General features: G+C 35.9%; 1 protein-coding gene across 4 annotated transcripts in view; it reads left to right on the plus strand.

Annotated features, from left to right (window-relative positions):
* Window positions 1-16,446, plus strand: part of AGBL4 (ATP/GTP binding protein like 4) — a 1,783,169-nt gene that overhangs the window by 840,585 nt on the left and 926,138 nt on the right. The window contains exon 1 of one of the 4 annotated variants that reach the window (XM_037827271.1): window positions 6,918-6,932. The exons of the other annotated variants lie outside the window; for them this stretch is intronic. The gene's annotated coding sequence lies outside the window, so the exon portion shown is untranslated. Of the gene's footprint in view, window positions 1-6,917; window positions 6,933-16,446 lie in introns of those variants that run through there. 4 annotated transcript variants of the gene reach the window in all.

The following is a 16,446-nucleotide window of genomic DNA, read 5'->3' on the forward strand; positions in this document are numbered from 1 at the left end:
CTTCCTTTTCTGAGGACTTCCAGCTTCTGGCTCTGCCCCATGGCTTTTCCTCTGAGGTGTTCTCATAAGACCACCAGTAATGGGTTTAAGACCCACCCTAATTCTCACCTTACTAAAAATAACATCTTTACACCCACAGGAATGGATTAAGATTAAAAACATGCTTTTGTTTTTGTTTTTCTGTGGCACATAATTCAACCTACCACGGTATCCCTATTATTTGGATACACATGTTATTAATACTGGTTTTATACATGAGGGAAAAAAAAATCCAAGATTTTAAATGATTTCTCTGAAATCATGCAAATAGTAAGTGACACAGCCAGGATTAGCACACAGATTTTCAGACTCTCAATACTGTGCTTTCTCTACTATGTCATAAATTTTATTTCTCTAAACTTCAGGAACTCTGCTGTTGGCATTTCTGTTCCTTTGGAACTGTAGAGGGTAAAGCATTTCGTTACATAATTTGACATTTAGATTCAGCTGTCCTCCAGAGCTGAAATATCATATATTTGTCTACCAACTTGGTTTTATAATATTCCAGCTTTAGTTTTTTTTTTCCTTTGGTGTAAAAATATGCTATTGTCATAATTAAAGCACTGCTTTACTTCTCCCTATGGAGATTTTCAGGAAAAATGTCGACCATTCAAAATAATTTATGATGTTTCAAATGTTTTTCTCACATAAACTGTTATAACTATTTTTAGATATATTCTATATTATCCAAAGCTTTTAGTTCTGTTTTAGTGTTGATCTGCTGTTGTTAAAGAGACATAGTAAAGGTTCTAATCAACCAGTAGAAATTGGCAGTAGAATCAGATTTTTAGAGGTAGAAGAGCTATTAACAACTACATACTCAAAACCTCCTCAGAGAGTCATAAATATTAGTGGAAATTTTTTATAACTTTTTCATTGAAGAATAGCATACATAAAGTACTCAACATCTCAAGTATACAACTCAATGATTTTTAACAAATAAATATACCAGTGTAACCACTACCTTGATCAAACTATAGAACATTGCCAGTAACCCAGAAGTCTCTCCCTGGTGCCTTCTCCCAATCAATACCCCCAAATGTAACAAATATTCTCATTTCTATCAACTCAGATTAGTTTTCTTGTTCTAGAATAACCTATAAATGTAATTGAGGCAGATTGAATAAAGACATGTTCAAGTCCTAACCCCTAGTCCTGTGGGTGTGAATTCATTTGTAAATAAGGATCTTCAACTATCCCATTAAGATGATGCCAGACTGAATCAGGGAGTGCCTTAGTCTTATGGCTGGAGTCCTTATAAATGAATGAAATTTGCGCATGAAAGTACAAGACACAGGAGGAGACAGAAAGAAACAGATCACCATGTGACTGAGGCAGAGGTTGACTGCCAACCAGCCACCACCAGAATGCTTTCGTTCTTTGGGGTATGTATCTAGAAGTGGGATAGTCGGATCATATGGTAATTCTGTACTTAACTTTCTGAGGAACTACCAGACTGTATTTCATAGTTTATCTCTTTCTAAGGAGAGTGGGGTAGGAATTACTTATCACTAGTTTAGAAGTTGGAAAATAAAGGATCAGAGATAGGAAGTAAACTTCCTAAAGTCACATAACAAGTCTATGGTATAACCAGGAAGAGAAGATGGGTCTCCTTTCTCCCAGTCCAACTTTCTTCCCACCCCAACTCCCTTCATATCCCAACCAAACATAGACATTTCCCAATAGTGCCTTCTCTGTTTGTTTTAAAAATCCACTGAATAGTGTTCAATAAAGCAAATACTACATTTTAGTACAAAGTCAACTGTTTCCTAATTGATTTTTCTCATTTTTCAGCAGATTTGTAATTGTCAATTCACTTGCTGAGTTAAAGGCAGTACCTGGGTTTATCGTTATAACCCTTGGAATTATTTAACTGTCCCTTGTAAGACAGGTCTCTATGCCTTTGTTATTCTCTGTTGGAATTGTTTTTTCAATCAATCAGTCATGAAAAATTCATGCACAATGTAAAACCCTAGTGAACCACTCTGAGAAAAATGTGATTATCTCTAAACAATGGGGAAATCTTAGTGTTCTCTGAAATTCATTGGAGAGAGCAGCCTTTAATAAGGAAACATTTTATCTGGTGTTTGCAGTCCACACAGTGCTCCTACTTTCTCCATTTAAAATTGATCTCTTCCATTTCTTAAGTTTCCAAAACTACTATAATATGAAGGTCATGAATTTGGATTCTAGTAATTCAAATTTTTTAAATCTCAGCTGAGTTTTATATTAGTGATGAAAAACACATCAGCTAGGCTTAGGAAGGTAATGTTATGAATATGGTTAGTATAAAGTTGCATCAATTTTTCCAAAACATTTTTATTTGAGACAGATATAATTTAACTGTTGCAAATTATAAAATATTTTTATTAATTTATTGAATTGTTTTCTAATTGTGGAGTATGACTGATTCCTTCCTCACATGGATTGATTCTTAATGCTGACTCCAGACCGACCCCTTATCTTGATTCTTGCCCTAACCCTAGCCATAGTATGAAATATGTGCCTGGTTATAGCCCTGATCTTGGCCAGAGACTGAACCTAGACTTCTATCTTGTATCAATAGCTCAAAAGCAGTTGCCACTGGCCTCAGAGGAACTGGATAAGAGAATTTGGTTGGCTTAGTGTAACCCTTCCTCTTGCTGGCAAACAATTCCAAGTACCACATCTGACAGTGCTCAGTGACTTGGTCTCTGCACTGGAAAGCAGTACCTAAAGGCTATGCTATAGGTCAGTCATCGCGTAATTCCCAGATGCTTTAGGAAAAGGAATTCCCTTCCTGGCAAGTGCTGCTCTCTCCCTCAGAGAAACACTTTCTGCAGTGTCTGTCTTCAGAAACAAATTGAAAGCATGCATCTTTTTATTATTTCCTTTTAATTTGGAACATGATTCCAAATGGCAGGAGAGGATTTTGCAACTTCTTTGTTTGGCCCAGATTGTCAAGAACTGAGGAAAAAGGGACACAGTATGGTTTAGTGTATAGAGTTCCAGCTTTACAGTTAAATAAATCAGGTTTTAGATCCTGATTATACCACTTATCAACATTATATCCTAACGAAAGTTACCTTATTTCTGTGAGAGCTTTAATTTCCTCATCTGTAAAATGGGAATATTAATAACTTCTTCAAAATGTGAAATATTGAATGTAAAGTGCCTAGTGCATGATAAATACTTAATAATAACTAGAAACATAGAATCTTTTATCTTGGAGCTGAAAAACCCCTCAGAAGATGATTTGGTTTAGCTGTCTAGCTGGATTTAGCCTTCTGACCAGTAAAGTATAATTATAATAATTATTTTTATTTTATGGATGGGTCAATTGATGTGAAAAAGAGAGTAAACACTAAAGGTCAAAAAGATAGTGGGTGATGGAGGCAAGATTTGACACTTAGATCTCTGTCTCCTAGAATTATAATCTTGCCGAAACCCAAACTTCTATTTTTATAGATACATCAATAGGAAAAAAAAAAACAAAACCAAAACTGACATTACACTGTAACATATCCATGTCATCTCCTATGAGCCCAGCAAAACAGTAAAACTCTCAAGGATAAGAAATTATCTTTTCCCCTCTACCTTAATCTGGGGAGTACTTGAGAGGAAAAAAAATTGACCAAAATTATATATTAGTATGATCAAATTCAAATGGTACTTTTTTTTTATAGTCAAAAAACTTATATTTAGAATTTGCCAGCTGGACTCAGTTTAGATGATCCCAATTTTGTTGGCAACATCCAAAGCATCATAGTCAGGAGCCAGTAGAACATATGGCCTGATCAGGGTGCTGACCTTTGCCACGCCAATGTCATAGAGGTTCTTCACAGCCTGTTTGATCTGGTGCTTGTTGGCTTTGGCATCCACAATGAACACAAGTGTGTTGTTGTCTTCAGTCTTCTTCATGGCTGACTCAGTGGTCAAGCTTGTTTCTCCTGGGGGCGCTCTTCTGAGAAGCAGCGTTTTGGGCCACCAGAATGTAGGTGAAGTGCGGATCTTCTTTTTCTTGCGGCTGTGGACACCTTTCAGTAGTGACTTCTTGGCTTTCAAAGCCTTTGCTTTGGCTTCGGTTTTGGGAGCGGCAGGGGCTTCCTTCTTCACTTTTGGCGCCATCTTCATGAAAAGCTCAAATGGTATTTTACAAATAAATAAACTTAATATTTAAAGAAAAATAGACTTGCATCAAAAAAACAGTAGGAAGATAGTGAAGAAAAGTCTGATGTCATTCTAACACCAAATAGTGACTATAAATTATAATGGAAAATAAATGAGTTTTTCTTTCTTTCTTTCTTTCTTTCTTTCTTTCTTTCTTTCTTTCTTTCTCTCTCTCTCTTTCTTTCTTTATTTCTTAGTTTCTTTTTTTCTTTCCTTCTTTCTTTCTTCCTTTCTTTCTTAGTTTCTTTCTTTTTTTCTTTCTTTCCTTTTACTGTTCCTTTATTTCTTTTTTTCTCTCTTTCTTTCTTCTTTTCCTTTCTTTCTTTCTTTGGGGGTACTTTTTATCTCAGAAGTATGACATGGTTTATCATGTATTTATTACTAAATAACAAATCACCTCAAAATTCAGTAGTTTAAAACAATAATAAAATAATATTTATTATTACTGAGTTCACAGGTCAGTTGGATGGTTTTTCTGTATAGGTAGTCAGCTCTGGATCAGGCATGTCGTCTACTGATCCTGACTGGATTCTCTCATATGTTTGGGACTCACCTGACTGTAGGTTGGGCTGGGGTGGCTTTAGATGGAACAACTCAGCTCTCTTCCATGTGGTTTCTCATAGTCTGTTGGCCTTCCCTGGATTTGATCAAATGGCAGTTGCAGGATTATAAGAAAGAAAATGGAGTTATACACAGCTTCTTGAGGTCTTGGCTCAGAACTGGTACACGGTTTGCATTGACCTAAGGCAATCACAAGGCCAGCTCAGAACTAAGGGGTTCACCTTTTGATAGTAGGAGCAGCAAAGTCATAGTGTAAAGAACATGGATACAGGGAGGGAAGAATAATTGTGGACAATTTTGTAACCTACCACATGTAATTTGTATGCATTTAGAAGAAAATAGAATAGTATTAAGTTTCTCATCAAGGAAAGGATGTGTTGACATTAAATAAGTAACATTAAACAAGTAACCAAGGACTAAAAATATTTTTTTATATTATAATAACATGATAATACAAGGACGTAACATACAAGCCTAATAGAGACCAGCAGTGAATAGCACTGTGGGACCACCCAGGAAGTGGTAAGGCCACCTCAAGGGAGGTAGTGAATGAACAAAAAAGAAAAAGAAAGGAGGGACTTCGGCTTTTGCATATATGAAAATCCATGTATTCCTGTTTGAGAATTTCAGGGACACTGGAAACATGTGATTTGTTTCCCTGTGCCTGATAGTAGCCCATTTCGTAAATCAATCATGTGCATATACCTGTTGCCCCACCTGTCCTATTAACTCTGTAGCATCTCTAGATAGGAGTAACATGGACTAGAGAAAGATGGAGACTCACTCTCTTGGTGCACTGTAGGTTGGACTAAGATTGGAGTCATCCAGGCAGCTGGTGCTCTATTATCTCTCCTTGACCTTGCCATCACCCTGGAAGGGCAGGAGAGCAGGAAGTCATTTCACTCATCATTTTACCTTCATCACCTAAGAATTTTCCTTCCAAGGCTCTGGCTGCAGTTGTCTGCAACAAAAGGTTTTATTCAATATGTGTTCTGTCTCTAGTCCTGTGAATGACAACTTTGGATTTACAAAAAAGTTAAGGGCTTGGCCCTGATCTCAGTCCATTTATAATATAGCCATAATTAGGAAAAAACGCACATGGCACTAAATCCAGAGTGGTTCCTTGACTCAGAACTGCTCCTCATTTTTCAGGAATTGGCTCAAACAAAAGTATTCTCTTACCCATTCAGGCAGATGAGATCACTCTCCCTCATGTACCACCCCTCATCCCCCAAAAATTCTTGGTATATCCCTCTATTTTTGTGTTGATGGAACTGTATTTGCAATCATTAGTTTACTTCTATATCTTCTCTATAAGACTATGAGCTTCTTGAGAGTAGGGTTTTTACTTTATTCATCTGACTCTTTTGATCCCAGTAGAATTCCTAGGACATTCAGTACAGTCTTGAGGGCTCTTTCTAAAACTTAAATCTGAACCGTTCACACCTATACTTAAAACCATTCAATTGTCCCTTCATATTGCTTTCAGTAAAAGTTAAAACTCCTTTCCATGGTTCACATGCCCTTTAAAGCCACAGTCCCACTTCTTACTCCACCCAGGCCTAGAATGTTTTGTTCCAGCCACGGGTAATAGTTTGCATTTCCACAAACCACTCAACATTTGTTCTTGTTGTTCTCTCTGCTAGATTATTTTCCATGCTTTCCCTCCTACCTGGCCAGTACATATTCATCAGTAAAGATTCAGCTTTCTTTTAAGTAAGCTGTGTACACAGATATGTCAGCACTCGATTACACGTTTGATTTTTGTTTAACATGTTTAGTTCCTTAAGGGCAAAGGACCCAGTCTTTCTTGAATGAATGAATGAAATTTAAAACAAAACTGCAGAAAAATGATGTCAGATTGAAGAAAAGAAAGACATTTTATATCTATATGTCAGTGGATATTTATTTTTACTTATAGGGAGAATAGTCTCCCTGAAAGTTCGTTTTTTACCCTTCTGTCTTGTTTCTAAAGCCCCTATTTGATATGCTAAACTTCCTTTGATGAGAATGTTTTGCTCCATTCCATTTCTGCCTCTTTTGGTGCCTTCTCACAAGCTTTCAATGGTGGAGAAGAATCTTCTAATGTGCAATCTGCAATCTGCAAGCCAGTTCTTTATTATCTGTATCAGAGTGCAGTACCTGTGTGAAGATTTTGACAATTTCCAGCTAACAAGACACAGGTACAGCTGATTAACAAACTTTGTTGGTTCCCTGTGACTGCTTATCAGCTTGTAATAGATTAGGATTCCTTTTTCACATAGTGATTATTTAAATTCCAGACTTACTATGTTTGATATATCAGGTCCAGGATTTCCTAGTATTCTTTTACAACCTTGGATGTCAAGCTGTAGGTTCTTCAAGGGCAGGAGATTTACCTGCCTGGGGTGGTGTGTGTGTGTGTGTGTGTGTACAAACGTATATATCTATATGCATATGTATACACATACATGCAGTATACATGCACATATATACACATATACATACGTGTATGGTCTTTTATTGTTTTCTGAGCACACTGTCTTGACAATTATATTTAATCTAAAAAACAACACTATCAAATAGGTGTGGTTCCCCTCTTTAAAGATTAGGAAAACAAGGCTTAGAAAAATGAGTACATGGTTAAATTTATACAGTGAGAGGTAAGCCTAGAACTCCAGCATTTCCTTCCACAATCCTGGAAATCAGGTTGGGCTCAGACCAGATGACATAAAAATACAGAATATGGTACTGAAGGAGGAAGCTGATTTATTGAACAAATAGAGACCCAAATTCTCTCCGCAAATCAGCTCAACATTAACTAGATAACCTTCGATATGTCATGACACCAAGGCAAATTCACCTTACACTCCTGTGTCACACTAAGCTAGCTATGTGGTCGCCATGTGACTGGAACTTATAACCAGATTTACTCCAAACAGATTACCCCATTGTGTTATAACACTCTGCATTATCAGAATAGATTAGTAACAAGTGATTGTCTCAAAAGGCGTTACTGACATCATGCATATGAAAACCACTTGTGCCGAACTTAAAGAATCAAATTCATTTTAAAATTTAAGCATAACCATTAGTAGAATGAATACTTTGCAAATAACTAAAAAGAAGGGACAACATAGGAAGATTTTAAGGACAGTGCAGAATAGCAAATTTAAGAAAAATAATGTAAGGAAGCATAAACAAAACAAATACTTTGCAAATAACTAAAAAGGAGGGACAACAAGAAGATTTTAAGGACAGTGCAGTATAGCAAATTTAAGAAAAATATTGTAAGAAAGCATAAACAAAACAAATCATGAAAGAAAATAATCAACAAAAGACAAAAAGGCCACTGGGTGTAAAATGGGAAAATAATCAACAAAAGACAAAACACTAAAAGGGGAACAACCAGAGATATGCCCAAATGAAAACTGAAACATATCATAAAACTGCAATTGTCAAAACAATGTAAAGCTGGAACCAGAATAAACATGTAGATCGGAGAAGTAAAAATGGAAGTCCAGAAATAAATGCAAGAATATACAAATTTATTATATGCAAAAGGTAACATTTGAAATTAGAAAAGACTGACTTATTCAATAAGTAACTGTGCTGGTTTGAATGTATTATGTCCTCCAGAAAAAGCTATATTCTTTGATGCAATCTTGTGGGGCAGACATATTAGTGGGGATTAAGTTGGAACGTTTGGATTAGGTTGTTTGCATGGAAATGTGCCCCACCTAACTGTAGGTGATAACTCCAATGAGATATTTCCATGGGGGCATGGCCCCACCAATTCAGGGTGGGCCTTGATCAGTGGAGCCATATAAATGAGCTGACGGGCAGAGGGAACTCAGTGCAGCTGAGAGTGAACTTTTGAAGAGGAGCTACAGCCAAGAGGGACACTTTGAAGAAAGCACAGGAGTTGCAGATGAGAGACATTTTGAAGACAGCCATTGAAAGCAGACTCTTGCTCCAGAGAAGCTAAGAGAGGACAAATACCCCAAGTGCAACTAAGAGAGACATTTTTGAGGAACTGCAGCCTAGAGAGGAACGTCCTGGGAGAAAGCCATTTTGAAACCAGAACTTGGAGCAGATGCCAGTCACGTGCCTTCCCAGCTAACAGAGGTTTTCTGGATGCCATTGGCCATCCTCCAGTGAAGGTACACAATTGTTGATATGTTACCTTGGACACTTTATGGCCTTAAGACTGTAACTGTGTAATCAAATAAACCCCTTTTATAAAAGCTAATCCATCTCTGGTGTTTTGCCTTCTGGCAGCATTAGCAAACTAGAACAGAAACTTTGAAACAACTTGTTAACTATATGGAAAAATAAGATGCTGCTTCTTCATATTTTATATGAAATTCCTAATAGTTAAAAAGTATTTAAGTTTTTAAATTTTTAATTAGGGAATGTTCAAATATATGTAAAATAATATGAAAACACCCAAGGACGCACCACTAAAATGAAGCAGATGTTACCATTTCACCATACTTTAGATCTTGTTTTTCTTTTTTTTTGATTTTGATTAATTCAACACTAAAGGAACAGCTAAAGCCCTCCTCTCCATCCCTCCTTCTTTTCCCCAGAAGTAGCCACACTTCTAGAGTTCATGAGTATCATTCCCATGTATGATTTTATACTTTTATTATACATGTATATATTGCATTAAAAATATACTGTTTTGTGTTAATAATGTGTTGCTTTTTTCACTAAACATAGTTCTTGGGGGTTATCCATGTTGATAAATGTCACTCTAGTTCATTAATTTTAGGTGCTAAATAGGATTTTGTACAAATGAACTGCAATTTATCCGTTCTCCTTCTGAGTTAAGTGATTTTTAGTTGTGTTTTTTATTTGTTTGTTTTGCTATTATAAACAGTGCCACATTAAACTTCTTTGCATACATTTCCTTATGTAGTGTGCAAAATTTGTCTTAGGAGAACAATGAGACATAGAATTGCTGGGTCATAGGTTATAAGTATCTTTATCTTTACTAGATATTAAGGATTGAATTATGTCCCCACAAAGACACGTTCAAATCCTAATTCAAGGTCCCGTGGATATGAACCCATTTGTAAATAGGATCTTTAAAGACTGTGTTAGTTAAGGCCAAACTTGTTAAGGTTGGGCTTTTATCCAATATGAATGTAGTTTTTAGAAGCAGAGGAAATCTGGACACAGTAGGAGGAGACAAAAAGAGACACATGGTCAAGTGATGGAGGCAGAGATTGAGTTATGGCTTGCCAGCAAGCACCACAAGAATGCTACAGGCTTCAGAGATAGCAGAATCCTGCCATCTTGTTTTTGGACTTTTACCTTCCAAAACTGAAAGACAATAAATTCCTGTTGTTTAAACCAACTAGAATGCAATACTTTGCTATAGCATCTTAGCAAACTAAGATGTTAGGTGTTGTCAAGTTGTTCTCTAAAGAGGCTCTTCTACTTTACGTTTCCTATAAGCAGTGTTCAAATATCAGTTTCCTACATAATCACCAAAACTTGGTATTTTCAGATTTATGAATTTTTTTGCTGATCTATGAGTAAGAAATATATGTCATTATTTTCTTAATTTATGTTTCCTCAATTACTGGGGTGATCATCTTTTTATATATGTATAAATCTTTCAGTTTCTTCTGTAACTTGTCTAATTGTGTCTTTGGCCCATTTTCTATTGGATTGTTGGTATTTTATATTTTGCTTTATAGTTCTTTAAAGCTTACATGTTAATCCTTTTCCACTATATGGGTTTACATGTATCTTCTTTTAGTCATTGGCTTGTCTTTTCATTTTATTTATATCTTTTGACGTAACTTTTTTTTGTAAGGTATTCAAGTATAATATATATACACATATATCTTTTTCTTCGTGATTTATACCTCTGGTGCTTTGTCGAAGAAGTTCTTATGATACTGATCAAAAGCAGTGGATTCTCTGCCCATTGCAGTCAAATGACCAATTCCTGAGATATACTGAGGTTTCAAAGAGAGAGTTTATTACTAAGCACAAAGCAGGAAATCAGATGGCCTATCAGCCTAAAAGTCTGTCTCCCCGAACTGCAGTAACTAGGATAGTTTTATAGTATCAAAAAATGGGCAGGTTTTAGGATAATGAGCACAATGGCTCAAAATGACAAGGTTAAATATGATCTAATTATTGGGCATGCGCAGATGGATTACATGCTTAGTCACAGAACATGTTAGAAAATGGCGGTCTTGATATGATGAGTGTAATTTTTATTATTATATATAGTCACTTAAAGGTTAAAGTTTCAGCTACTGCACATGTCAGGTGAGCCAATTTTGTTTAGATCCAGCTCTGTCTAGCAAGATAGTTTTGGAATTGGGGTGGGTTAGTTTTGGGATGACTCAAGGTCCTTCATTAATAAACATTTAAGCATTAGGCACTGTCTTTAGTGATCATAAGACTCTAAAGTTGTAAAAGAGGATAAGGCGGTACAAGTGAGGGTCAGTCACAAGGTTTTTATTATCACAAGATAAAGGCTATATAGTTATACAATCATTATCAGAGATAAAGGCAGCTGGATTACAGTTCAGAAATTTCAGGTATTTCCCTCTGTCTAATATACTAGAAAGTAAAAAGAAAGATTTATATAATGATTCAGTAATCATAAATCATTTCTTAAATCCTAACTTCTCAGTTAGGATTTAGTCCATAAAATATGCTGCTGTATTTTACTTTGTACATTTTATTCCTTAATCTCATTGGAATGTATTGTTATATTATTGTGTGATAGGTAAATAATTTGATTCATTCCATATGGGTGGTCCATGGTCCATTGTCCCAGCCCAACTCATTGACTTTTTAACCTGATCTGCAATGTTATCTCTAATATATAGATCTATTATATATATATTGAGTCTGTTCTTTAGCAATCTGTTCTGATCCATTGGGGTATCTCTATGGATCTGTACCAATGTAAACCATATTGTTTTTTCTTTATTTTGAACTTTAACATATATACGTAACAGTGATAACTTTCAAAGTACAATTTCTCAAGTTGTTAGAGAGAACATTTCATAGAATGTCATGGGTCATAGTTCCACAACTTCAGCCATTTCCATTATTGTAAAATATAACATACATACAGAAATGGTCAACTCTCAATGTACAACTCAGCAAGCAGTTATATAGGTAATTTCAAAAATTGTTGTGGATTATAATTCCACAGTCTCAGTCCCTTCCCTATTATGCAAGACAAGGTATATACAGAAAAGTGAAGACCTCCAAGGCACAATTCAATAAGCAGCTATAGAGCAAATCCCAAAGGGTGCTGTGGCCTGCAGTTCTACCATGTCATTTGCCTCCTTTGAGCCATTCCAACACCCCAGCATACAAAAAATATATATAAAATTTCAGTATTCACAGACCTTTGTTAAATCTTATCTTGTTTGTTGCTATCCCTTCCTCTCACTTAATCTCTTTCTCCATCTTCAGGGGTGTCTAGGTAGTGAGCACCCTAATTTGTTTATATTGAAAGGGGGTGTTAACAGTATGGGGAAGGGGGCTGCATCTGATTGTTGATCTTAAACAGGCTGTTGCCTCTGGGTTTTAGGATTTGTCTGATTTAGGAACACTGGTGGATTTAAGTTTCTGAAAGATAAAACTCAGTGAGTGAATCTTTTACAGAATCTCAGGTAGGGATCTATGTATTTGGTATCTCTTTTTGGTAAGGGCATGACATACTGTGGCCATTTGGGATGTCGAGTTGGAGCTTGCATAAGGGAAACCTCCAGGATAGCCTCTTGACTCTATTTGGGATCTCTCAGCCAGTGTGACCTCAAATTGTTACCTTTCTTTTTTCCCCCTTTTGGTCAAGTAGGCATTTTCAATTCCTCACTGCCAGGGCCAGACTCATTCCTGGAATCATGCTCCACATCACTAGGGAGATTCATTCCCCTGGGAGTCATGTCCCTTGTGTGTGTGTGGCAGGGGGGAGTAATGAATTTATTTGCTGAGTTAGGCTTAGAGAGAGAAAGGCCACATCTGAGTAACAAAAGAGGTTCGCTGGAGGTGTCTCTTAGGCATAATTATAGGAGGGCTCAGCCTCCTATTTACAACCCTAATTTTCACAAAAGCAAGCCTCAAGGGCTTGATTTATTAAGTAGTGGGTTCCTAACTTCACTTAATATATATTCTATCTCAAGATAAATGGTCTTACATTATATTCACTTAATTGTGCAATCATCACTATCAACTTTAAACAATTAACATAACATAATACATCCCAAAATTCTTATCAGCTGCTAATTATTCATCCCTAATATTAGTGTGGAGTTGGTAAGATATTCCTAGTAAATATAGTCTTTAATATGTAATGGGTAGTTTTTCCATACCACTCTGTTGTTAACCATCTGCACCAGTGTCATACCTTATAAGTATATCAGGCTAACACTTATTTAGGTTTGTGGTGCTACTCTGTGGATTACGTGCCCTTAAACAACCATTTACAAGCATGTTCGCCTTCAATGTGTTGCTGATACTTTTAATCCTATTAAGGAACCATAGTCACACTTGACCATTCCCATACCATTAAGATCACCCTCATTATTATATCTGTACATATTAGATTATCACACCCCCTTCAATAGCTTCTGAATATCTCTAGGTCCCCTGTATTCTACATTATAAGATACTTATTTTACATTTTTCACAGAGTTCACATTAGTGGTAATATACAATATCTCTCCTTTTGTGTGTGACTTATTTCACTCAGCATTATGTCTTCAAGATTCATCCATGTTGTCATGTTTCATGACCTCATTCCTTCTTACTGCTTTGTAGTATTCCATTGTGTGTATATACCACATTTTGTTTATCCACTCATCTGTTGAAGGACATTTGGATTGTTTCCAACTCTTGACAACTGTGAACAATGCTGCTATGAACATTGGTGTACAAAATCTGTTCATGTCACAGCTTTCACATCTTCTGGGTATATACCAAGAAGTGAAATTGCTGGATTGTAGGGTAACTCAATATCTAGTTTACTGAGGAACCACCAAACCGTCTTCCAGAGTGGCTGCACCATTACACATTCCCACCAGCAATGAATGAGTGTTCCAATTTCTCCACATCCTCTCCAGCCATTCTTACTGGTGTTAGATGATTTCTCAATGTGGTCTTATTTGCCTCTCCCTAATAGCTAGTGAAGATGGAAATTTTTTCATGTGCTTTTTTAGCCATTTGTATTTCCTCTTCAGGGAAATGTCTTTTCATATCTTTTGCCCATTTTATAATTGGACTGTTTGTACTATTGTCATTGAGTTGTAGGATTTCTTTATATATGTAAGCTGTCAGTCTCTTATCAGATACATGGTTTCCAAATATTTTCTCCCACTGAGTTGGCTGACTCTTTACCTTTTTGACAAATTCCTTTGAGATACAGAAACTCTCAATTTTCAGGAGTTCCCATTTATCTATTTATTTTCTTTTGTTGCTTATGCTTTGGGTGTAATATCTAAGAAGCGACATCCTAATACTACGTCTTGAATATGTTTCCCTATATTATCTTCTAGGAGTTTTATGGTACTGTCTCTTATATTGAGGTCTTTGATCTACTTTGAGTTAATTTTTATATAAGGTGTGACTTAAGGACCCTCTTTCATTTTTTGGATATGGATATCCAGTTCTCCCAGCCCCATTTGTTGAAGATACTGTTATGTCCCAGTTCAGTGGATTTGGGGGTCTTATCAAAGGTCAGTCAACTGTGGTTCTGGGGATCTGTTTCTAAATTCTCTGTTTGATTCCATTGATCAATATGTCTATCTTTGAGCCAATACTGTACTGTTTTGAATACTGTGGCTTTATGGTAAGCATCAAAGTCAGGAAGCGTAAATCCTCCCACTTTGTTTTTCTTTTTTAGAATGTTTTTAGCAATTGAGGCATCTTTCCTCTCCAAAAAAATTGATAACAAGCTTTTTCAAGTCTGCAAAGTAGAGTGTTGGAATTTTGATTGGAATTGCATTGAATCTGTAGATGTATTTGGATAGGATTGATATCTTAACAATGTTTAGCCTTCCTATCCATAAACACAGGATATCTTTCCATCTCTTTAGGTCCCTTAATTTCTTTTAGTAAAGTTATGCAATTTTCTGGTAGAGGTCTTTTACATCCTTCGTTAAGTTTATTCCTAGGTACTTAATTTTTTTAGTTGCTATTGGAATGGATATTTTTCTTGAGTGTCTCTTCAGTTGGGTCATTTCTAGTATATAGGAAGATTACTGACTTACGTGCATTAATCGTGTATCCTGCCACTTTGCTGAATTTGTTTATTAGCTCAAGTAGCTGTGTCATCAGTTTCTCAGGGTTTTCCAAATATAAGATCATATCATCTGCAGATAGTTACAGTTTTACTTCTTCCTTTCCAATTTGGATTCCTTTTATTTCTTTGTCTTGCCAGATTGCTCTGGCTAGAACTTCTAGCACAATGTTAATAATAGTGGTGACAGCAGACATCCTTGTCTCATTCCTAATCTTAGAGGGAAGAATCTCAGTCTCTCACAATTGAGTGCTATGTTGGCTGTGGGTTTTTCATATATATGCCCTTTATCATATTGAGGAAGTTTCCTTCAATTCCTACCTTTTGAAGTATTTTTATCAAAAAAGGATGCTGAAATTTGTCGAATGCTTTTTCAGCATCTATTGAGAGGATCATTTGATTTTTCCCTTTTGATTTGTTAATGTAGTTTTCCAGCATCTTTATCTGGTTTTGGTATTACAGTGATGTTGGCTTCATAAAATGAGTTAGGTAGTGTTCTATTTTCTTCAATTGTTTGAAATTTTAAGTATGATTGGTGTCAGTTCTTTTTGGAAAATTTGGTAGAGCTCCCCTGTGAAGCTCTCTGGCCCTGGGCTGTTATTTGTGGGAAGCCTTTGGATGACTGATTGGATCTCTTTGCTTGTGATTGGTTTGTTGAGGTCTTCTATTTCTTCTCTGGTCAATCTAGGTTGTTCATGTGTTTCCAGGAAATTATCCGTTTCCTCTAAATTATCTAGTTTGTTGGTGTACAGTTGTTCATAGTATCCTCGTATGATTTTTTTTTTAAATTTCTTCGGGATCCACAATAATGTGTCTCCTCTCATTTATTATTTTGTTTAGTTGGATTTTCTCTTTTTGCCTTTGTCAGTCTAACTAAGGATTTGTCAATCTTGTTGATCTTCCCAAAGAACCAACTTTTGGTTTTATTTATTGTTTTTTTTTTTTTTCTTTTTCTCCTTATCATTTATTTCTGCTTTAATCCTTGTTAATTTCTTTTTTTCTACTTGTTTTAGGATTAGTTTGCTGATCATTTTCTACCTTCTTCAGTTTTCCATTAGTCCTTTGATTTAGCTCTTTCTTCCTTTTTGATGTATGCATTTAGAGCTATAAATTTCCCCCTCAAAACTGCCTTTGCTGCATCACATAAGTTTTTATGTTTTCATTCATCTCTAGATGTTTAACAATTTCTCTTGCAACTTCTTCTTTGCCCTACTAATTGTTAGGAGTGTGTTGTTTAGTCTACGGATATTTGTGAATGTTCTAGATCTTTGATGGTTATTGATTTCTAGTTGCATTCCACTGTGGTCAGGGAATGAGCTTTGAATAATTTCAGCCTTTTTAAATTTGTTGAGGCTTGTTTTATGCCCCAGCATATGATCTATCCTGTAGAAAATTTCATGAGTACTAGAGAAGAATGTATATCCTGGTAATTT

The sequence above is a fragment of the Choloepus didactylus genome, chromosome 2 (assembly GCF_015220235.1).
Source record: "Choloepus didactylus isolate mChoDid1 chromosome 2, mChoDid1.pri, whole genome shotgun sequence".
Classification (NCBI taxonomy): domain Eukaryota; kingdom Metazoa; phylum Chordata; class Mammalia; order Pilosa; family Megalonychidae; genus Choloepus; species Choloepus didactylus.